Raw genomic sequence first — 24,457 nt, forward strand, 5'->3', positions numbered from 1 at the left:
GCGTGTTTTGAAATTCAATATTTTCCTTAGGGCCTATTCACAAAGTTCGAATCCAAGCGGAGCATCTTAATTCTTGTCAACTAAAGTTAAAAACTAAACACGAATGCGCGCGTATTCGCGCGAATATGATTTTTTCCCGCCATTAAATACATTTTCTGCACTAAGTTAACTTCTCACCGTATCAATGATGTGTATTGTGGTGCCTATCTACTTTTAACTCAGTGACAAAACTTGCATGGAGTTATCTGATGTAGAGCAAGACCAAGCAAAACTCACGGGTTATTAGGATATTGCAGGACCCACCTCTCGATGCATTTGAGCTCGTGCGAATTCGCACTCAACAAGCCATCTTTTTTCTTTCATTGTTGAGATTGAGGCTATGTAAAATTTTATATTGTTGCTTCCATGATCTACATCAATGTGAATCGTCCCTAATATTATTGGAAGCTTATTAATTTATTATTTTGTGACTTGCTTGATTTTGCTACCACATTTCTTTTATTTAATTTTGTAGGAATGGTTTTGTTTATGTAAAAACATAATTATTGTATTTATTTTCCTTCGTTCCCGTATTATTAAGCTTAAAAACCACACAACGGGTGATCGAAGCGCGGTGCGACGAAATACTCGTATAACGCGGCTCCTTGAAACCCTATCATCTTCGTCAACGCATCGCTGGCTCACTAGTGAGCACGGGTCTTCTCATACTTTATTGCTTAAACGCACGCGCACGGTCATCGACCCGAGCTAAAGAGCATGCAAGCGAGACCACTCGCATCGTTGTCGTGTCAGAAAAGGTCATCTTCCAGTTTGCTACGTTTCAGGAAAAGTGAATTTTCGCACTTACAATCATATACCTAAGTGAGCAATTTCCCTTTCCTTGAAAACCAACGGCATTAGCTATAGTAGGTAGAAGGTATATAATATTTTTTGTTCGGGTATATTATCTGGCGAGGTATTTTTAACGGCCCGCGCATGTTCTTTACATTTTTCCAGTGGATCTAAGGCTGAGATCTATAGAGAGCACTTTCACTTTGCTCAGACTTAAGACACTGTTAAAACGAAACAGTAATATACCGCTGACATAAATCTGTCTCGTTTTAACTAAAACTTTAGTCTAAGCAAAGTCAAAGTGCGCTCTTTAGATTTCAAACTAAGATTCCGGCATAAAAAATAGCCTAGACTACTCCTTGCCAATGCCTTCCAAAGTTTTCGTCGAAATCGTTTGAACAGTAAAAATATTCGATACAATTGGTTTAGGTAGGTAATTAAAGGTTTTAGTACAACCTAAAATGCCCCTCCTAATTTACTTTTAGACGCAAAGCTATACGACGTAAAACCACTGAGCAGATTGATGGCCTGGCAAGGGCAACTGGCCTAGTTTCACCAACTATTCCACCAGGACGCGTGAGCTAGGCGCTAGATCTATTTTTTTTTCTTTAAATCTGGCTTTAAGTCAAGGCTTAATGTCAAGTTTGTAGAGTTTTATTTTCAAGTTATTGAATCTATACAAGTATGGACTCCGTCTGCGCCGGCGCCCGCCGACATACGCGCGGCGCCCCTTTAGAGCGCTTCCCAGTCAGTTCCACCACCAAAAAACACCAACTAACACAAAAACCAGCCACTCCTAACAAAAAAAAAACACTCCAAACAAGCACAGCACGCGCGCCAGCAAACGCCATCACAGACGAAGTCCCGCTAGATCTATAAAACAACGACGGCTCGTCTAAAAAATTATCAAAACATCTGGTTGGTCGACCAGACTGACGACCTCCTCTCCGCTCCGCTAAGGTGGAAAATGGGCAATTTTAAATGATGGCGTGAACAAGTGGCGATTTGTTTGACTTTTATGCTAGATTAATTGCAACCACTAGCAACCACCATAACAAAGTAATCATAAATAGCAGTTTAGCCTACATACATACTACATAATAATAGCCCACAGGCTAGATGATTTATGCTCGTATATCATATACTCGTAGAAAAAGAACAAAACTCCATGTCATTGAATTCGCAGATAATTTTCATTTCGTCGTGAAAATGGAGCGATAATGGATTTACTGTTATACCCAGATCCATAGCTACGCATCCGCGCACACCTCATGGCGGAGAGGAAGCCTTAGCGTGGGCGGTGCAGCTGGGGCTGTCCACAGCGGTTTTTACGGGAAGTGATAAACTTAAAATTACCTAAGCATAATGTTATCCAACGCAATGATTAATGACAAAATTTCGGATAGAATCAGGGCGTTACTTCGCGGAAGTACATACACAATGAGTAACAAGTTTATGTTATTTAATTCGCTAGAATGTGATAAATCTATTGATTTAATTAATATAGTGGTGGTATAAATATGGCGCCCATTACAATTGACGCTTTGTATCAAATGATCTTCGTGTTGACAGTATGTCGATTGTCGATAGATGTCTCATCACTAATATTTCTTTCCTGTTTCATTGCAATGAAACCCCGATAGCACAGTTTATTAAATGGTCTATCTACGAGGTCATGTCTATTGCCGAGAGCGGATTTTCGCGCGTAATTTCCCGCTATATTTATTCCAGGCCTAAAGGTGCATGAGTTTTCAGAATGCTCTTTTGACAGCAGGGAAATGTTGTTATATATGTAATTATGTATATTATAAATTATGTTTGTACACCCTTTCTGTTTAGGTACTCTCAGATATAAATCTTTCTTGTTACATACCTACTTATTCTAAATGATGTTGAAAACCGTTTTGAATTTCAACACTGCATTTAGTGCAACTAAAATTCATCATAAGTAGGTAGGTATTAGAAACGTGGTTTTCGCCAAGTTTGCGTGACATACATAATGTCCTCGAAACCTGAGTAGGTCTATGTACCTAGATATCAAAAGATTGGCAATTTCTTCGACTGGGCTCGATTGTGGACGCACGCAGCTTATGCGATAAGCTTAGCTGGGGTTTATCGTACATCCGTCTATTTTCGGGAGCTTTAATGCCTACCAATAATAATTGAGTCCGACCTTCATCACGGAAGTAGCTACTTAAGTATACAAAAAGACTAGATTAATGCAAGATTTTCTCGCACAATCGACGTTCCTAAGGACATTATAGGTAGGTGTTTTTTATAATGAAAAATTACAAATACTTAAAGTTGTTTTTTTTTTTTGGTGTTTTTGAGCGCCAGGAAAACTAAGTAGATACATGCATGCAACAAAATAACTATTATTATTATATATTTAGGTCGATTATTTATTTTAGTTAATAACTTAGTGTACTTACTTACCTACCTTAGGGAATAATATGCGCAAGATAATACAATTTCGTTTATTCTAAACTAGCTGATACCCGCGACTTCGTTCGCGGGGATGTAGGTTTTTGAAATTCCCGTGGGAACTCTTTGATTTTCCGGGATGAAAAGTAGTCTATGTGCTAATCCAGGGTATAATCTATCTACATTCTAAATTTCAGCCCAATCTGTCCAGTAGTTTTTGCGTGAAGGAGTAACAAACATACACACACACTCACACACACACATACATACATTCAAACTTTCTCCTTTATAATATTAGTGTGATATATAGGTACCTACTTAGTACCTACCTAATTGTAGGAAAATCTTAGATACGTAGGGTACTTAGTGATTATATTCTCTGTCTAAAATTTTTTGCTTACTATGGGATTGACCATAGTTTTAGCTTTTACTCTAGGTACCTAACATCTAAAAACTGCATAAAACATGATAGCTATCCTAACGTATTGGATTACTCGGTCTTTGTTCTCATTTATTTACCATGACCTTTGTGAAATATTTTGGGATAATAGGGTTCTCGGTTAGAATTATTAGCATAACAAAATTTGGTTTATATTGTATACAACGTTATGGGCCGCCATTAATTTGGTCTAAGCTCAATTATTATAATAACTTAACCAGCGAGCGCGAAAAGGTAGGTATATTGGTTGCGATATATTATTATTATAGGTACGTATTAACCTGCAGCCTACCTAATTAAGTTAACATGAAATTGGCTTGCATTAAAATTGGGTAATCCTATAAAAATGGTTAACAAACATAGATGAATATAATAAATTTTCTTTTAATGTAGGCACTTTCTTAATCATTTTATTGCGCAAAGAATCAGCCTGGCTGTTCAGTGCTAGAGTGCAGCCATCATTATTTTATATATTATTGGCATCATTTCATGTGGGCATGATTAATTATACAGCAATTAGATAAGGCTAGCTTAAAATTTTACAGAAACATTTTCAATTAAAAAAAAAAAACTTGTTGAAAATTTCACGGAAAAATTAAAAACAGTAGGTACTTATTCAAAAACTATTGGATACATCACAGGAAACGGATAATATAAATCAACTGAAATCTACATACGATAATGCATTTATTAGCATGATCGTGATTTGTTTTCGCTCAACGGGTGAAATGTGTTTCATATTATACTTATATATAGATACGTGCAATGCAATTAGGTAATTACCATAATATTGGATGAAAATGTACATAAAAAGATGTAAGTAAGGATATAAAAAAACAGTGCTTGAAGACCAAATGTCTTCGAACTGTGCGTCTTGCCAGTGGTCATAAAATATATGGACAAGATTATGGATCGCACGGTCGCCAAGCTTTATAAGAAAGCTCAGATTCATTTAGCGAGCGATGAAAAAGGCTATACTTGGAATTTCTCTATGTGGTCAAATAAGAAATCAGGAGATCCGTAGGAGAACCGGAGCAACCGACATAGAAAGTGTTGCTGTGGGGCGGGTACATGGCCAACAAGAAGACAGTAGGGGTTTTAGCCGGTAAGAGCCCGGCTCTATTCAGTGGGTGTCCATGAAGATTTCCCCTGCTGTATAATAAAAAAAAAGCCGGCCAAGTGCGATTCAGACTCGCGCACTGAGGGTTCCGTACTCGGGTAATTTTTCCGACACTTTGCACGATAAATCAAATACTATTATGCATAAATAAAAATAAAAATCTGTTTAACAATATACAAGTAAAGCCCTTTCATATGATATTCCACTTGGTATAGTTATCTTATTTTGAAAATTGAAACACATTTAAAAAAAATTTAAATGATGTAACCACAATTTCACGCTTTTCGAATTTATTCCTTTATATTTGTGCTATAAGACCTACCTACTTGCCAAATTTCATGATTCTTGGTCAACGGGAAGTACCCTAGGATTTCTTGAAAGACACGACGGACGGACGGGCAGACAGACAGACAACAAAGTGATTCTTTAAGGGTTTCTTTTTTCCTTTTGAAGTACGGGGTCCTAAAAAGTAGCTGCAGGTCGCTAATCTGCAATAGGTACATAAGTTAAGTTATGGTAAAACGACACAAGATGTTACAAAAATAATAAATATCTTCGTTTTCAGACCCCTGAAATAACTCACTCACTCTTGCGTAGGCTCTATTTTCGCACTGAGCGCGGCTGGCATCTCTGATTGAAGAATGGCCTTGCGAGCTTTGCTCTGCCGCATTTATGCTTTCATTTAAGTAGGTAATTAGGTAGATATATTTACCATTAATCTCCCTTCTCGGAATTATTCCACATCGTTAACAGATTTAACAACTTTTTCTTTAAGTAATTGCAGCCGTTTATCTACTTAGTGTTTTGTTTCGTGTCAGTTGTTATTTGTATTAAAAGTTCATACTTAATTAGTATTTTAGACGTATATTTCCGTTGTACATCTAAAACTAAAATAAAATGACATGTCTTTTATCTCTTTTATATTGCTCCCTACGGAAAAGAGCTGTCAATTTAGATATTGTGCACAATAAAATTGTCCACATAAAATGAGAGTTTCAAGATGTGAAAATGTAAAATTATATTTGATTTCCTAAGATTATAAGTAGACATATGCCACTCCAAGTCTTTAAATGTATCCATGCAAAAAAAAAATTGTTCATACGGTTGCTCCATTGCAGCCTGATTGGTGGACAAATCAAGAAACAAAAAAAGATTCCGACGAATTGAGAACCTTCTCCTTTTTTCGAAATCGGTTAAAACACTTTCGAATTAATTATAATTATGGGCAGTGATGCTTAAGTATTAGATCTAAAAACGAATGTTAAAAAAATGACATAATTTTTCAATGTAAACATGAGCGAAGCGAGTCCCTTTTTTTTTAATTTGACTGAAAAAGTAGGCACTATGGTATCTCACATCACATTTATTTACTTTTTATTATGGCCACCATTTATCAGCTGAGCTGCCGGACAAAGCCAAGCTTTGAGAAGCTGTATTGTCAAACTTCTTCTTTCCTTTTCTTCTGCTTTGGGGCTAGTTACATATTCCACCGGTAGCCTTATGAGAACCCAGGCACCGTCACAGGGACTAATATGTCTAGTATGTTCAATGTTCATAGTACACTACGTGTAGAAAGCTGCAAGCACGGTCTAGCGCCCGGCATCATCAAGGTCTGTACGTGATCTCTGTTACCGACAGCTAACGTGGTGAAGAGGGGACGCAGATATAAAAACTCAAGATTTAGTTAATAAGGTCGTCAATTAATCGTCTACGATATTGTGTAGTAATATTTAAGTCAAAAGTCTCCGTTTCCTTCAGTCCACCCTGGACGCTCCCGTAATACGTAACTGGCTATGCACATTCTTGTAAACCCTGTATCACTTCGACCGTTTTAGATCCATTGTGATACACACACTTCATATTTCCTCGTCAAAACCTGTGGCCGCCAGATACACCAACACTTTTCTGATTGGCATTAAAGTAGCATCCTCTGGGTATACGATGTGTTTCCCTAGGTGGATGCTACGTTTATGCAATTCTCAAGCTTAGTGGGGCTCACTATTTAATAATAATAATAGGCGAGCTAAAATAATGCTCTACCAAGTTTTTCTATTGTTTTAGGAACCTAAGTAGGTACCTACTTATATTTACTTAACATGAAAATCTCCCATCTAGCTTATTATTCCACCTCGTATAGCTACTGATATATTAATTCCCTCATCAGGGATGCAATTATATCGTCCGACACCTAGATTATCTCGTAAAGTAGGCCTCATACTTACCTACATCCGCAAACTTACTTATTTTTCGTCGTGACTCGATTTGGACCGTCTTTGCTTGTAACCGTTAAGCCGTGTCGAAGTGGTCGAAATCACCCTTTATTCATAGTCGAGTGGTATGTGGACGACCTGGGAGAAACCCGTAATTATTATCCCAAGAAAATCCCCACCATTATGTGAATTGTGATGGAGAAGATCATGATCTTCAGTAATGTGGATTACGCCGCAGAAAAAGAAATGTACCTAAATAAACATGGTTCACTGGAAAAGAGTACAATACATTGGCAATTGAACTAAGTCGTATTTCAGCGCGTAAATGCAACATGGCGTCTCTGATTGAAGGATGGTTGCGCTCTACCGTGTAAGTATATCCGTTCATTTATACCTATTACTTACCTACTCTACTACATACTAGAACTTCATTGATCTTCTTAGTTCAACCCAAATCACCTTCGCATTATGTAATAGTTATTTATATCTTAAAAATTTCTGTACTTACCCGTTAAAATCGGTTAAACATAGGGCCGTAAAAAGGTAACAGAAAGACGACATTTCGAATGTTTATTAGTTATTTCATATTTACACTAATATTATTAGGATTAAAGAATAGGTGACGAAAATCATCCATACAATGATCACAACAAGGAGCAAAGGACTGCGAGCTAATAAATGCGTTATCACGTCTCTCGGTTGATTTACGTTCATCTCGTAATTCTCGTATCCAACCGTATTATTGATGGTGATAGTGTGCAGATTAACAAGATCTATTATATTATTAATTTGAGTAGGTACGAGTACCTATTATTGTCTGTCTATACTAATATTATAAAGAGGAAACCTTTGTATTTTTGTATGTTTGTATTGAATAGGCTCAAAAACTACTGGACCGATTTCAAAATTTCTTTTACCATTACTTAGAGGGATTCTTCCGAATCCGTATAGGCTATATTTTATCCCGGAAAATAGAAAAAATAAATGTCCACCCGTGCGAAGCCGGGGCGGGTCGCTAGTCTGGTATAAACGAAATATATCCGGCATAAACCTGGGAATCTCGGGACAAATCCGGGAGCTCCGGTATAAATGAAAGCCGAATTCTGTAATGATTTTGCGATGGCTTAAATTGGCGTGTTTTTAAATCGTACTTCGACCGTACAGCTCGATTAGCCATCTGTTTCTCTCCGGTAGTTCCTTCATTGCTAAAAATTGTGATAAGTACGTACTGCTTGTGAGGTTCATATAAATTGCAATCATCAAATTAATTTTACACTTAGGTATTTGTTTTAATTTACAATATGCATTTTGATGCGACCTTTCATTTGAAACCGAACTCGATAGGTTTAAGTACTTGTTTGTTGGATATATTCTTCATAATGGATTTGACAAGACTATTTATAAATACCACCAGGCACCAAAGTTTAACATCACATACGTATGCACACATAGATTGCTAAGCACATATTGGGTAAATACAAAATAAGTAGGTATGTTGTGTGCAGGAAATTACATAAGTAAGTACTTTATTTGATGGCAAGAACCTGCTGCTGAAAAGCTAAAATAAAGGTAATTTGGAAAAGCCGTAATTTTTATATTCATACATGCGAAAAAGCCTTGCAAAAAATAGGATAGAAGGTCAAACCTATTAAACTAGTTCCAAATCCGTTCAACTATAATAAATTAACAGCTTTTTTGCTCATACAGGGAAAGCCTGGATTAAATAATGATTTATACACGGAGTAGGAAATATAGATTTATCCAACCGAAGCTGATATCGCTTTTCGACACCCTAAATGAAGGGTGGGTGTGGGTACAACGTGTTCCGTACGTGAGATATATTTGACTGGCAGAAAGGCGATTTATTTTACACCCAGGTTCGATTATATGGTGGTTGCATTGTTTAAAGAAATTGTAATATAACATTGACTAAGTTATTCATGCCGGATCTTGCTACGCTCACGTACTCGCATCTTCCGATCGGCTTCTGCACTGACCTACCTATAGACGGCGTAAAACAAATTCACCCCTAGATTATGTTGTTTGATAGTAGGAAATCAAGGTATAGTACGCGACAGGTTGAGATGGCAATCGGGGCATGAGGCGGGTTCCCACCCGCGCTAGCATGTCGTGGGTTAGTGCGGGGGCTGTGCCGGTGTGCGGGGCGTGCCCACTCCGGTTGCCATCCAAACTGTCGCGCACTATAGGTATATACTATAGGTAGCTTATTTTCGCAAAATGTTCGTAAATTACAGCCTGTAACATTCTTAGATAACCCCTGTTTCTATTGGTCAAAATTGTATGAAAATCTGTAAGTATAGTAGGTACTTTCTGACACTATCCCGAATAAACACGAACTCAGCGCGGCGTCATAGACAAATTATTACCTAACGATAAAAAGCAGGCAGGTACATGTAATGAAAATCATACTTCCTTGATTCCTAAGATTTGATTCTTTGTAAGAACTTATATCAACGTTAGAAAATATCCTGAACAATCAGCGGCGTCGACATTGAACTCAGATATAGGGGTATGGCTGAGTTTTCCGCGCCGATTTTAGTCGCGCGTTGACTTTGTGTTGAAGTGACGTATCCTCACACTGGCCTACTAACCGCGATCAGGACATATATTTACGTAGAAGTAAATTAAGGAATATAAATGAATTAAGTATCTATTCAAATTCGTGTGAAGTTAAAATAATATTAGTAAAAAGTTAAATAGGTGTGTGAAGAGAAATAAGTCTACAATTATAAGAAATAATTAAGTATTAACTATAAACTTAAGTTTCTGTGGTCATTGCCTTCATTTTATAATAAACTTCAAGGTAAGTTAACATGAAGTATCTATTTAAGTAAATTATTTATTTATTTATTATCGCGCGCTTTGATTCCGTCTACCTAATTACCCACCTAGCTATCGCTAATGAGAAAATATATGTAAATGTATGCATATGATTTTAATGCTTGATGATTTTATAAAATGAAAAAAAGGATAAATTTTAATTAATAAGTTTGTTGATTTTTTTGTTTATTTTTTGTAAATGACTGCACAGTATTGACTCATTTAATTTCATATACATAGGTATATTATTCGATGTCAATTAGTAAAGATAGCGCACAAATTAGATTTATCTATTTATAGTTTTATTTATTTATTTATTTATAGTCATAATAATTTTACTAAATTTGAAAAAATTGAGAAAGCGAGAAAACGGATCATCTGATGCAAAGTGGTAACTGGTAACCACCGCCCCTAAACATTTGTAGCACCAGAGGAACCACCAATACGTGGTCCGCTTTTCAGGAATTTGTTTCCATATTTAAATTTAAAGATGCAAAAAACTGCCTCAATTATGTTTCCGTGCGTTACATTATTAGGTAGGTTACCTATGTGTAATTTTATACAAATTTTAAATCCCTTTTTCACTCCTTAGGGGTAGAATTTCCAAAAACCTTTCTTAGCAGATGTCTACGACATAATAGCTATTTGCACGCCTTTCAGTCCGATCCGTTCAGTAGTTCGAACTGTGCGTTGATAAATCAGTCAGTCAGTCCCCTTTTTCTTTTGTAGATTTCAATAGGGGTGGCTCTTTCAAAATCAATGAGTGCAACCGTATTACATCTGCAGTCTGTGCATTATTGACTTTGGATGCTGGGCATTGTCAATTTCCCTGCAGGGCAAGCTAAACATTAACACACACACAACACTGTCGTTGTCGTCAACACACCAGTAGCTTTATGCTAAGTCGACTCTCTTTCAGATTTAGTTGTGCAAGCACCTGTTTTATTTTCCTGTTTTGAAAAGATAAGCTTTTGCTTAAAGAAATATACAGAAACAAATCATTAATTAAGCTTTTTGTTTCTGTATGTGCTTAAAATTTTCTTACCGTAAGTTTTACAAGACTATTTCACGAAGTCAAGTTGTTATTTATATGACAAATTCACATTTATGTGTTTATATTGTATATTTATAGAATAGTACCTAGCTTTTGCTCACGACTTTATCTGCGTGATTTAATTAATTATTTTTATAGCTTATTATAGCACTCGGGGATAATTTATCAATCAAGGAAATAATTACAACATGGGGTTATTCAAGGGGCGCACCAACAAACTCCTGAAAGGCCAGCAATGCATCGGCGCTTCCTTTGGTACTACGAATGTTCATGGGCGGCGCTAATCACTTAACATTAGGTGACCCGCCTGCTAGTTAGCTCGCTATTTTTTTTTAATGAGAAAAAAGAATTTCCAGAATCAGAACATTAGTTCCCGAGATTGTCACCTACACCCAACAAACTTTACCTCTTTATAAAATTAGTGTAGATGTAATTATATTATAGATTAAAGGTACGTAGATATAACGGATGTACAATTAGTCAACAATGATAAAGCAATGATAATGTGATTTTTCTTGAGATCAGGAGTAGAGACGTTGTCTATTTGTTTACATATTTACACAGGAAATAGAAACGTATTGCACAGGTAACTACTCATTCCGTTTTGCTTTCAATGTTTTCTTTCCCTTATATTTCCACGTTTCTGTAGATAGATAAGCTCTGACAGACGAAAACATAATCAAAACAAGGAAATGTACTTTTGGGGATAATAAATAATGTTTACCTATCGAACAATAAGTCAGTTATGTATCTGTTTATAAAGTAGAAAATAGAACTAGTAGGTAGGCATCGTATCTAATAATATTATATTTACTGTGGTACAGGTTGAAGAGAGTAGATAATATTATATAAAGCAGAATTGGGAAAATTTTCATTCAAAATTTTGAACACATTTAGCATGTTCGGAAAACGCATTGTAGCCTACCTACTTACTACCTTCTTATAGCATTCTGTTCGTTCTAGTATAATTAAGGCAAGGGACGTCCATTTCTGGACCATCTAGACATGGTTTTTTGTATTTGCATTTACGTTGCTTTGGATGTTTGAGGTATTTAATAGCGGCGCTTATATTAATCTGCTGTTTGTAATTTTATAAATTAAATTTATTAAGTACAGACAATAGATACCATATTTATTACCGTACTAGCGACCTGCCCCGGCTTCGCACGAGTAGGTAGCTTATTACAATTTCCGTAGGGAACTCTATTTTTTTTTGAAAATAAAATATTATAGCCTTTTTACGTGTGAAAGAATTTTCAAAATACAACATACGTACAAACAAAATTAATTTTACCTCTTTATATTAGTGTAGAAAATGTAGAGGAGTAAATTAAGAAATCTGCGCATCAGTTTAACATTAAAATAACTTTGGCCAAAATGCCGGGATTATGAACAAAAATGTTTTTCTTACGGGACGCGGCCTACGCTATATGCTAGGACGAACAAGATAATATTCATAGTTCAATCTACTGATGTTAATGCGCAACGCATACCGGCAGAATGGAAATGGATCCGAGTCGTGTCATCTTTCTTGAAAACAACTCGAACTAAGTTTTATTTACTTTGGCGTAAAGGCGGAGGCGCAGCCCGGTTAAGCACTTCAAATGAGCCGTCTTCAGCTTCCGTTTAAAATGAAAAATGAAAATACAATTTTCTCCCACTTGCACGAAGATTGCTTAGTTATTTAAAAAAAAAAAACAAAACCTCAATCGGCTCTTTTCTGTAGGTACGTACTTTCCAACACGACAAATCAAGAACATAACTTTCTGCAAAAAAACTACAAAACGCCGTCCAACGCAGTTTCTTCATGTTTTGTTTTCAGTAGATATAACTAGGTACTTATTCCGACTATTATGTTTTAAAATGTTGATCGAAGACCATAAACCAAAATAGATACAGAAAGTGTGTTAAAAATACTCAGCTCGAATCTACTCCGTCTGTAAGTATGTGTTGGCCCTTAAAGTTTTATTAATAGAAACAATTAATTGCTAGTAAAATGTGCCTGTATTTTTATTGCATTAATAAAACAAGTCATATTTCGGGGCATTGGAACTATTTTTATAAAATCATTAAAATAGTTGTCTCAGAGCCCAAAACATTATTATGTCCGCTCTACACTCATGCCGTGAAAACCGAACAATAAGACGTGTGGATGGTTTCATGGGTTCTTGGGACTGCGAACTAGGATATGCCGTGAAACTTTGCGAGTGTGGAGGGACATATTTTAAAAGCTTTTTATTAGTTTGCTTTGTTCGTATGTTGTCATTCCGTCGAAATTGGTAACTGATTTTTCGGGTACTTCCAAATATCATACAAATATCCGATTGAGTTGTTTGGCAGACACGTGTAGTTTGGTTGTCTATGATTATGGTTCCATTCAGCGTCTCTGATGATGGGGGTGGGAGCTGGATATCGGAACTCTGTGACTGTTTATGGCTTGTACGGGAGCAGTGTCTGTATGCTCGACCGTACCAATAGGGAAATTTCCCAACCGAGCGGTGTTGTGCTCGGTAGCGCCAGCTGGGCCGACGGTTAGACGTTGACTCTTCTATATATAGTGCAATTTGGTAAACGCTCTGTCAATGCGATTGGAAGTTGCATGTTTCTCCTTGTATTCCAATTAAGCTACCCGTGCTGCCATCTAGGCGTAGGTCGTGAGTTATCAGGCTGGGGTTTGTGTTTCGATCGTTGTTGATTGATTGAGTTTAGAAGCGACATCTTCTTGCGAATGTGGCAACCGCTACAGGCTGAACAGTGGAGTTTGGACTCATTTGCATTTATGAATACTTTTCAAAAAAATGCAATGAGGTGCCTGATTGTGGAAATGCAAGGCGAACGCCAAAACTTTCTATAGTAACATTATTATGCCATTAGGGAGTTATCAGATACGAGTAGCGTAGTTAGATAGGATAGTTGTGATATGACTTATATTATATTTTGATTTCATAAATAAGTTTAATTCTTTAAAAGTTTTAGTAGGTACATTAAAAAAGCTTTTACTTTATAAAAGCTTTCTAACTTTAAACTTAATAGCGCAAAAAAATTTGCGGCCACGATTGCCGCTTAAGTGTAGAGCCGGCTTTACAAAAATACCACTGATATGATTTTCCTAAGGCCATCAAGGTTTGAGGGTCAGTCTAAATTTGTTTCCCGAACGATATAGCTATGGATTTTCACACTAATGTTATTAGTCCGAATTGTGGCTATTATTTCTTTATGTTTTGTTTGTATTTCATGTCGGTAAATGTCAAACAGCGATCTTTATCTTTACCGACCCTCCGATTCTTGGAGGAATAAATAGGTCCATTCTCCGATTATAATATCGACCAAATAAACCAATTTTTGGTATGCGTTGATATTAAGAATACGATACAAAAGCACTTGTAAAAGTGTATATTTGAATAAAAATCTATTCTATTCTATTCAGACTCAGATGCCAGTGATAATAAGCGGATCCGTCGGTTCGTATTCGGCTTAACGTGCACGGAGGGAAGGTAAAGGCCAAATTCGAACCTCCAAATGTCATTCATTCAGTAAGATACTCATATTTAAATCGACTGACGCGTAAGCGTACCTATGCGTATGAGTGTAACTTGGTCGCACCACCCTCCACGCAGCATTTGATTACAATTTACGTAGTACTTTTAGGAAAAAGTTAGAAGTTTTATACATAAATTTTGGGTTTGGGTGAATCCATACGATTTTCTTCATTAGTTCGAACCAAAGTAGCTCTAACTTTTTATATTATTTTTATTCCTAACCTTGTCAATGAAAGAAAATATTGCAAAGTAGAAAATATAATTCAATGTGATATACATATTATACCTACCTACCTACTCATAAAACATTGCGGTTATTTATTTATTATTAAAATTGTGTATATATTCATCATACACATGACATGTAGGTACAATATATGGAATAAATAATATTAGGAAAACGACTAAGTAGTCGCAGTCAAGGGTTAACTTGTGCCTTAAAAAAAAATGGTAGCTGGTACATAAATACTCTAGTAATGCGTTTTTACGCTATCCTATGCCATTATTTATTATAAGCCCCATATAAATTTTATTAGGGTCTGAAATTAATGTACGGTTAAGGCGATTGAAGGCAATCTCATTTTTTTATTTTAGCTAAGTCAGCTATATAAGTGAGATGGATTCCAGCATTAGATGGAATAAGGAGAAATATTTGGTCTTGTGAATGTATCAATTATAAATAAAAAGCTTTCGGCTTCTGCCTATACTATTCAGGCAAATGTAGAAGTTCCCAGTCCATGTCCATGCGCTGAATACGTGCTGAATGCACGTTGAATACCTACGCGTTAAAAAGGCGTTGAACAGGTATTGAATAGGCACTGAACACGCACTGAACATGCGTTAAACAGGCAATGAACAGGCGTTGAACATTTGTTGAGCACATGTTGAACAAGCATTGAACAAGTGTGGAACACAAGTGAACCCACGTTGAATGAGAGTTAAACTAGTGTCGAACATAAGTTGACCATGCGTTAACGAGCGTTGAACCAGCATTGAACTGGAGTTGGTACTTACATGCTCTAATCGGCTCTTTTATATTCTAGAACCTGCTCTCTGAAGGTGGTAGGCGGAGTAAATATAACATGTCATTACATATGACTTGAGAGCCCCCAAGATTTTGGTAGAAGTTGCTGAAATATAATTAAAAAAAAAATGTCGCGTTATGTTACTGGAATAAATGAACCGGTTATTAAGTACAAAGTTTATGCCATTTTAAAAATAATGCTAAAACACGTGATAAAAGGTTTTTTATAGGCGAATGCTATTACTGGCATCTATGGTATTGTGACAATATACATCAATGCCGGTCGTAAATAACCCCCATAAATCTAAATACGTCGCTATTGTTGCAACAACCGTAAAAATAGTTAGGATTTGTTCAAAATGGAGCCTTATTGGTGTAAGTCCCAATTTTACCCGCAGAGTATGATGATTTACTTAAGCGGAATTTACATTACAAAATTAGTTTCATGACATTAATTTCATTATCAATTGCACGTGTAATGCATGCATTACGAAATTAGACTTTTACACGTGCAATGGATAATGAGATTAATGTCGTGAAACTAATTTCGTGCCACTAATTTCGTAACGTAAATTCCGCTTTATAATAATTCTTTTGTGATCTGCACATAATTTTGAGCAAACATTTTTGCAGGCAGCAATTCGGTTTTGCTTACAGTTATTTATATTTGGTTGATGTAAAAAACTGCATCAATCATTGCTATCATCTCAATCTCTCTGATTGGCTTTTTATGGTGTAAAAATACGATCGGTCCATACGAGGGTCCATGTATGTAAGTATGTAGGTACCTATGTATGCAGGTATATAGTTATATACACGTATGTATATATTATGACGTAGGTATGTACTTATGTGAGTTTCTTTATCCAACCATAACTTCTAAATGCTTGAACACTGAACAATATGGCTGCTGTATGGTGCTATTTTCAAATGTGTTTTTTTTTTGAAAAATTGAACATAAGCAATCTAAACCTCTTCTTTCTATGTAGTCCAATTCATGTAGAACAAAATTTTTTATCCTAAAATATTGGTTTCCTAAAGTCAGTGAGCCCACGAATTTGTAGTGAAAATCGTGAAACTTGGAAAATCGTAAATCTGGCTTTTCCTTTTTATTTCAAAGACTTGTTTCTGTAAACCTTTGTTTCTTACAACCTAGAGTAAGTAGATTGTCGACTACCGCACTAAAATAACTTTCTAACCCGTCTGGAGTCTTTTAATATCCTATAAGGGTTCCGTACCTAAAAAGGAACAACGGAACCCTCACTTTGTTGTCTATCTGTTTGCCTGTCTGCCTGTCCGTCTGTCCGTCTGTCGTGTCTGTCAAGAAACCTATAAGGTACTTCCCGTTGACCTAGTATCATGAAAGGCAGGTAGGTAGGTTATAAAGCACAAGTAAAGGAAAAATCCGAAAACCGAGAATTTGTGAGTATCACAAAAAAAAACGTATTCGTGATCAAATAATCAGTATTATCAGTTTACAAAGTAAGATAACTATACCAAGTAGGGTATCATATGAAAGTGCTTTACCTGTAAATTATAAAACAGATTTTAATTTACTTTTAGGCATTTTATAGTAGTTACATAGTTCTTGATTTATCGTGTAAAATGTTGGAAAAAATACCCAAGTACGGACCCTCGGTGCACGAGTCTGCCTCGCACTTGGCCGGCTTTTTTTTCAATGGGACTTCGAGCCGTGTGGGCTTACGACACGCAAGGCACGCTGTGATTTGCGAAGTCATAGTTCATTAGCACAAGTGTCTCTATCTATGAGTCTGAGTTGTTTTCTGTTTTAAAATAACGCATCTACAGCGAGGGTGGTATGGCTAAGTTGCAACAGAGCATAGACAATTATTTTGGTTCAGCAACGTTGACCAAAGTCGATAATTGCATGGGTGGCTGACCTTGGAGGTCCGAGTTTTCGTGCCTCGGAGAGCACGTTTAGCCGTCATCGGTTCCGGTTATTATCACTAACATTTGGTAAATAACAGACACAGAATAAATAAGTACTACGTGCCTATGAATCGAAATCGTTCTATTTGTTGTTGCGGAAGGATCTGGGAGCCCGCCGCATTATTATCCCATGAAAACCCCTTAAAGGGTCGCGATGTATAATATATAGCAAATAGCAATTGGACGATTCTACGGACGCCACGCAGAGATTTAGGTCCCTGATGCAATGTTGGGCGTATATAGGAGTTCCCGGATTCAATTCCCTGTTGAGTCAATGTAGAAATTTATAAGTTCCAATTGATAAGAAGGTTCTTGCGACCATGGATATTCCTGCGTTCATTGAGCCGGCAAGAATTAGTCGGAATTATGGCAAGCGACCTGATGGATTAACGCTGTGTTCCTGGGAACGGGGACGCTCCCTAATGTGGGAAGCAACGTGCATTGATATATTGGCCCCGTGTCATAATACCAGGAAGACATCATCAAGACCGGCAGAAACTTATGAGGGGTAGGTAAGGGCCTAATAAGACTGCCGCCGCGGTACGTACCTACTCGTAATATCGCTTCCAATTTAGCCCTATTATTTATTATCTTCTTTAAAAAATATTTCTTGTCAGTTTTTGTGCGTCAGGCACCTAAGCGTTGCATCACGTAAGTTTGTTAGTATGTACAGGACGTAAGTAAGTGGCTTGTAAAATCGGCTTTTCCAGAACAGATCTTGCCTGATGATTTGAAGCTTATATTTTCGTGTATTAACGACATATTACATTGTAGATTAATTTAATGATTTTTATTGGCCGATAAAAATCATCAAATCAATCGTGGTACTACCCGTTATCTAGTTTGTGCCTGTTTAATAAGATATACCTAATTTTAGTTAAGCCTATGATATAGACTAGAATTAAGCGCAAAACTACACTCAAGAATCTCTCAACGCAAATAGAAGAGCTCTACATTACAATTATCCTTTATGATAACTAGCCTAATAGGCTTACGAAGACTAGAGATTTATGGAAATGTATTCATAATGGTTTCTGTTTGCTCTTGAGATAAGGACCTTTATAATTAAAAGCCTTAGAACTCAGAAGCTATCGGAAGTACCTAGATGGTTGCATTTTAATTTTAACGCATTTACATGTTTCTAATTATTTATTAATAAGCCAGCATCGAGCAAACACTTGTTCGGGTCAAAGTTCTGAAAATTCTTATTTCTTTCTACGATAAATAATAAGTGAAAACCTAATGTTCCTTTTTAGACATAGCTACATATCAAAAGAGTTTATTGCGGGCTCGTTCTTATTTATTATAGAATCATCGTTCCGTATCGGCGCTAGAGTCATTACAAATAAAATATGTCAAAATAAACCCTAGACTTAATTATATATTATTTAAATAGGTAAACTTACTTAGCAAATTAACGGTTTAGCTAGCGGTAAAGATTTTCTGAGAGTCTATGTATTTAATTCTAACTGCCTATGTCATAGACAGTTGTCGGGAAATAGAAGGAACTTATTTTGATTGTTTCTGTTTTGTATACCTACTGTGTCGCATCGGACTTCGTCCGCGTGGATTTATTTAGTTTTTTTAAATGCCTTGGATTCTCCGGGAATTAGAAGTACCCAGCTATGTCCATCTCCAGGTTGCAAGCTACCTCTATACCAAGTCAATGATACCCGTAACTTCGTCTAGGTGGATTCAGGTCTTTTAAAAACCCCATGGGAACTCTTTAATTTTTCGAAACTAAAAGTAGCCTATGTCCTTTCCTGGGATGTAAGCTATTTGTACCTACCCTTCAAAAACGGTTAAACAGATGGGCCGTGAAAAGTTAGCAGACAGACAGACAGACAGACAGACAGACAGACAGATACACTTCCGCATTAATAATATTAAAATACTTTGTTCGTGAAAATTGGTTAAACGGGATTGCCCGTGAAAACCTTGCACGCAGACTTTCGCATTTATAATACCTATTGGTATGGATATGGATGTAACTTATTGACGATTGCCTAACCAGCATATAGCAGTATTTTGTAATTGTGGAGGTTGTTTATGGCGTATGGATTACTTTTTCAATGATACTAATATAACTGGGCCGTTAACCTTCTTATCGGACTTTATTTTGTGAATAAATTACTTATAATAACGTTAGATACTCGTAGGTAGTTTATAAGTTACCCAATGAAATAACAAGTTAAAATTGAATTTAAACTAGCATATCACACTAATATTATAAAGGCGAAAGTTTGTTTGTATGTGTGTGTGTGTGTGTGTGTGTGTGTGTGTGTGTGTGTGTGTGTGTGTGTGTGTGTGTGTGTGTGTGTGTGTGTGTGTGTGTGTGTGTGTGTGTGTGTGTGTGTGTGTGTGTGTGTGTGTGTGTGTGTGTGTTTGTTACCCCTTCACGTAAAAACCACTGGACGGATTTGGCTGAAATTCAGAATGAAGATAGATAATATCCTGGATTAGCACATAGGCTACTTTTTATCCCGGAAAATCAAGCCCTTCTGTCACCCGATGAGGCTATTAAACGCGGTGAAATGTCTCGTAAAAAATTTTTAGAAATTAAATTGAGTTTGTCTGCCCTTTCCTTATTATTAAAAAGATGCAGATAAGTACTCTTAAAATTAAGTTACCATCAGAATACCAATATCGAAATGCAAACAGACTGCTGAATTCATAATAATCCTCTGGAAGGCGAGTAATAATGTGGGTTACCGATTCGGAGACTGCAGCTGTGAGTCCAGTATAAATTTTAACGGATATTGGTTTAGCTATTGTCCAATTTTCTTTTTGTTTTTCTCCATTACTTACTTCTCTCTCGATAGCATTTTCAGTTTTCCTTACGAATTCAATATGAAAAGGTAATAGAGAAAAAGTCCGTGAGGACCAGACCTTCGTTATTTTATAAAAGCTGAAAATAACCTGAAAATTATCCCCAACGCAGGAAGGAACGATCAGCGACTATGTAGTTGTATCATGGTAGCTTTGGCACACTAGCGCAACACACGCAGCACACACGTGCCACGCACGCGCCACAAATGCGCCACACACGCGCCACACACGCGTTATTCACGCGCCTCACATGCGCAACACCTGTGCCACACATGCGCCACACCCACGGAACACACGCGTCAGACACATAATAAAGGGAACTTCTGCAGTTTTCTAGATCCAAGGACTGGGAGTTGATGAGTCGGTCAGTGATTTAAGACTTTTCTTCTTATAAAGGGTCATTCAAAAATATTTTCGTATTTGAAATATAAAATAAAAGTCTAAAGTTTTGTTAATTATAATATAAATGTAACACAAATGAAAGAGAAATCAAATTTTTATTTATGAAAAAGAGCCATTTTTAAATGACCACCATTAACTTAAGTTAAATATAAGTTTATGAACTTGTGACGGGCAATTACGGAACACAACACTGCTCGGTGCCCGACACACTTGACCGGTTTTTATTTTCATTTACGAGTTTAAGAACATTGCGCCCACGGGTTGTACCGGGTTTGAAATAGAGTGAACAGCTGTAAAACGGATTACGATGTCTCTCCCTTTGTCGCATCACCCCTTTCCATCAGATAACAGATTTGATGGTGGCCATGTACCTAGAAGCTTATAAAATAAGCTCTTAAATAGAAGGTAGGTCGCCTGTCCTCCGAAGGAAATCATCTACAAATCGCATTTTTAGTTGATACTAGCACAAAAAATTGATTTTTTTTAAACAATTTTACAAAAAAAAACGATCTCTTGCAAAGTACCTATTGATCGATTTCTTTTTAAAAAAATGTGTCACACAGTTGGCGGTAAGAATAAAATAACAAATATAGCTCGCAAGAAGTTAGTTATCATGTCTAGCTTCTTGCAATAAAAGTATTTTTCATTACTGTTTTTTTCAATGATTTCTTTTCTTAGAATTATATCTTCAATATTTACCAGATATTATGATTTATTTAATTTTCTTATTTATAAAGATCATCCTGTATGAATGATCAGCTGTTGCGGTTGTTTGGATGAGCTGTGCGCAATATAGGGCCCACAACTTCCTAAGTTAACCTCAGTGCAGTGTAGCCGGAGTAGCTTGTTAGTTTCGTGGTCAGATTGTAAAGTCTCCTCACAGTTTGCAATTGCATACGCCTACAGCACCTACGCTTACTGGTACAACGGTTGCAACCCGTACTGATGTCAATTATAATATAGGAATAGACCAATTTTGTTTCTAACAGAAAGCAATAACTAAAAAGCGTCTACTTCTTCTTTATTTAGGCCTCCTCATGTGCATACTGGGAAGAGTGGCATACACCACTCTTCCCAGTGTTGAGCGAGTCTCAGCCTAGTTTTTCTTGCAACCTTGGCGATGTCGTCGGACCAACAATGGGATGGTTGTCTTCCAACGTTTTGTTACAAACAGTAGTAAACATGTCCATTGGTCATCAGCTTTGGTCCTACAGACATGCCCTGCCCATCTCCATTTCGTACACTTTCAATGTCAGTTAGTCCCGTTATTTTTTGGATGGTGGTGTGTGGCACTCAGTCAATAAGCGATATACCCAGCGTGGTCCGCTTCGTGCCTCGTTGTGCTAAAAAGCGTACAGCCTAGTAAACTATAAGTGTGGAAATTTGAGCGTGAGTATACTTGTAATAAATCAGTGGCATTACGTCTTGTAATAAGACGTAGAAAATAAACTGGCTGCCCGGGTAAAGGAATCAATCCGGAGTCAATGTTTTTGTTTTGCCGTAATAAAGCCACTTGAGTACTGAGTACCACTGACCAAGGGGAATTGCAGGCAATATCGAATATCAATCTTTACGCTCGACGCTGCGATTTGATTGTCCTTTTTCTAAACAAGGTACAAGTAGTTAGGTATTTAAACCTGTTTCAAAATCATAATCAGTTCATACATTATGTTTTATGATAAGTACGAGTATAACAATCATTAGTTTATCCCGCGACTTTGTCCCAATCTGTCGTTGTTTTCTAAAGATCCCGTTGAGATTTCTCGAAATTCTTATTTATTGGAGATCAACATTATTGGAAGATGCTATCTACCTACGTGCAAAATCTCAAGTCGATATATCAGTCATGCAGTCAGTCTCTCCTTTTATTACCCGACTACGGCAAAGCCGAAAGGAAGGGTTATGATTTTAGCAGTCTATTTATTTACCTACCTGCCTACTAGGCGATGTCCGCGTGGATTTAGGTTTATTAAATTCCAAGGCATTTCTTTGATTTTCCAGGATAAAAAGTAGCCTATATCCACGTATGGGATACATGCTATCTTTGCACCAAATAATGATGCCTACAAAATGTTGATTCTTACTATGTATTGGCTGGTTTGATGCAAGGGGGGATAAATTATGAAGGAAAAATAAATCGCATAACATGGCAGCTGTGATCGAAATATTTTGAAGTAAATTTTTAATTTACAAGCTCAAAAGTAATTTGGTCATGTGTTGTGAATTTATACATTCGCTAATTGAAGAGTCAACGTCATGCTTCGCTGACAGCAAACCGATGAGCATGTGGAAAAACTACAAATACATATTCGCTTGTGTACCTATATTAAAAATTTATTGTTACTACTTATATGTTGAAAATTAAAAAAGTTGTTTGCATAATATTCACGTATCTTAAAATTATTTATAATGTTAGAATAATAGAACATTGAATTGAATTATGGCAGGTAATAAAATCGTATTTATTGTCCAGTAAGTTAGCATTAAACAATCTCAACACCACGATATATCTACCCATATTATAAATTCGAAAGTGTTGTTTGTTGGTTTGTCGTTTAACGTCACAACGGAGCATCGGATCGACGTGATTTTTAGGGTTCCATACCTCGAAAGGAAGAGAGGAAACCTTATAGGATCACTTTGTTGTCTATCTGTCTGTCTGGTCCATTTGTCTGTCTGTCGTGTCTGTCAAGAAAACCTATAGGGTACTTCCAGTTGACCTAGAATCATTAAAGGAGAATGGACAAAATTGCCCCAGCCCCGGCGCGAAAAGCACCTATCTCATAATTTTATATATTTTATGGGTATTAAAAATAAATATTTGTGATCTCCCTAATCAGTGGCTCAATAGCGAAAAATTGCTTACATTATTCTTTCAGGCACGAATTTTAATAAACGATACAAATAATAAATATTATCATATATTTATATTTTATGCATTTGTATGAGTATGTTAATATTCATTTTTTTATATACATAAGATTATGTACCTACAAATTGCACATACATATTATTATCTGCAATTTATATATTATGGTGGGTAGTGAGGGTAATACTAACAAATACAATATTATGATAGGTAATGTGTATATTCTCTTATAATTCTAAATCTATCAAAACATTGTCTAAGAAGGCAGCGGGATGTTCAAATTCTTGAACGTTGTGTAGGACCCAACCAAGATAGTATAAACCTCAAACCCCCACCTCAAACCGCGATTGCGATCAAAACCTGTTGCGGAGTAATCCGCTACCTGTAAGCAGTAATCCGCTACCTGTAAGCAGTAATCCGCTACCTGTAAGCAGTAATCCGCTACCTGTAAGCAGTAATCCGCTACCTGTAAGCAGTAATCCGCTACCTGTAAACAGTAATCCGCTACCTGTAAGCAGTAATCCGCTACCTGTAAGCAGTAATCCGCTACCTGTAAGCAGTAATCCGCTACCTGTAAGCAGTAATCCGCTACCTGTAAGCAGTAATCCGCTACCTGTAAGCAGTAATCCGCTACCTGTAAGCAGTAATCCGCTACCTGTAAGCAGTAATCCGCTACCTGTAAGCAGTAATCCGCTACCTGTAAGCAGTAATCCGCTACCTGTAAGCAGTAACCCGCTACCTGTAAGCAGTAATCCGCTACCTGTAAGCAGTAATCCGCTACCTGTAAGCAGTAATCCGCTACCTGCGACTCAAATGCACAGCCGAGAAACAATAGAAAAGTATTTTTGCAACAATCCGAATGTAAGCAACCTTGTTTTAAAAAAAACGAATATTGTTATGAAAGACGAATTTTGTTAAGATAATA

General features: G+C 36.7%; 1 protein-coding gene and 1 long non-coding RNA gene across 4 annotated transcripts in view; one reads left to right on the forward strand and one right to left on the reverse strand.

Moving 5' to 3' along the window:
- Window positions 1–569: 569 nt before the first annotated feature.
- On the reverse strand, window positions 570–17,928 carry LOC123869600. Its single transcript, XR_006796926.1, has 4 exons — window positions 17,811–17,928; window positions 14,920–14,926; window positions 11,504–11,509; window positions 570–580 (listed from the first exon to the last, which is right to left on the reverse strand). It is a non-coding gene; the product is annotated as an uncharacterized LOC123869600 (long non-coding RNA).
- LOC123869546 (pyrokinin-1 receptor-like) overlaps window positions 9,599–24,457 on the forward strand; it is a 55,325-nt gene continuing 40,466 nt past the window's right edge. For all 3 annotated transcript variants that reach the window (XM_045912527.1, XM_045912526.1, XM_045912528.1), the window contains exon 1: window positions 9,599–9,848. The gene's annotated coding sequence lies outside the window, so the exon portion shown is untranslated. The remainder of the gene's footprint in view (window positions 9,849–24,457) is intronic.

Source organism: Maniola jurtina, chromosome 11 (assembly GCF_905333055.1).
Source record: "Maniola jurtina chromosome 11, ilManJurt1.1, whole genome shotgun sequence".
Taxonomy (NCBI): Eukaryota; Metazoa; Arthropoda; class Insecta; order Lepidoptera; family Nymphalidae; genus Maniola; species Maniola jurtina.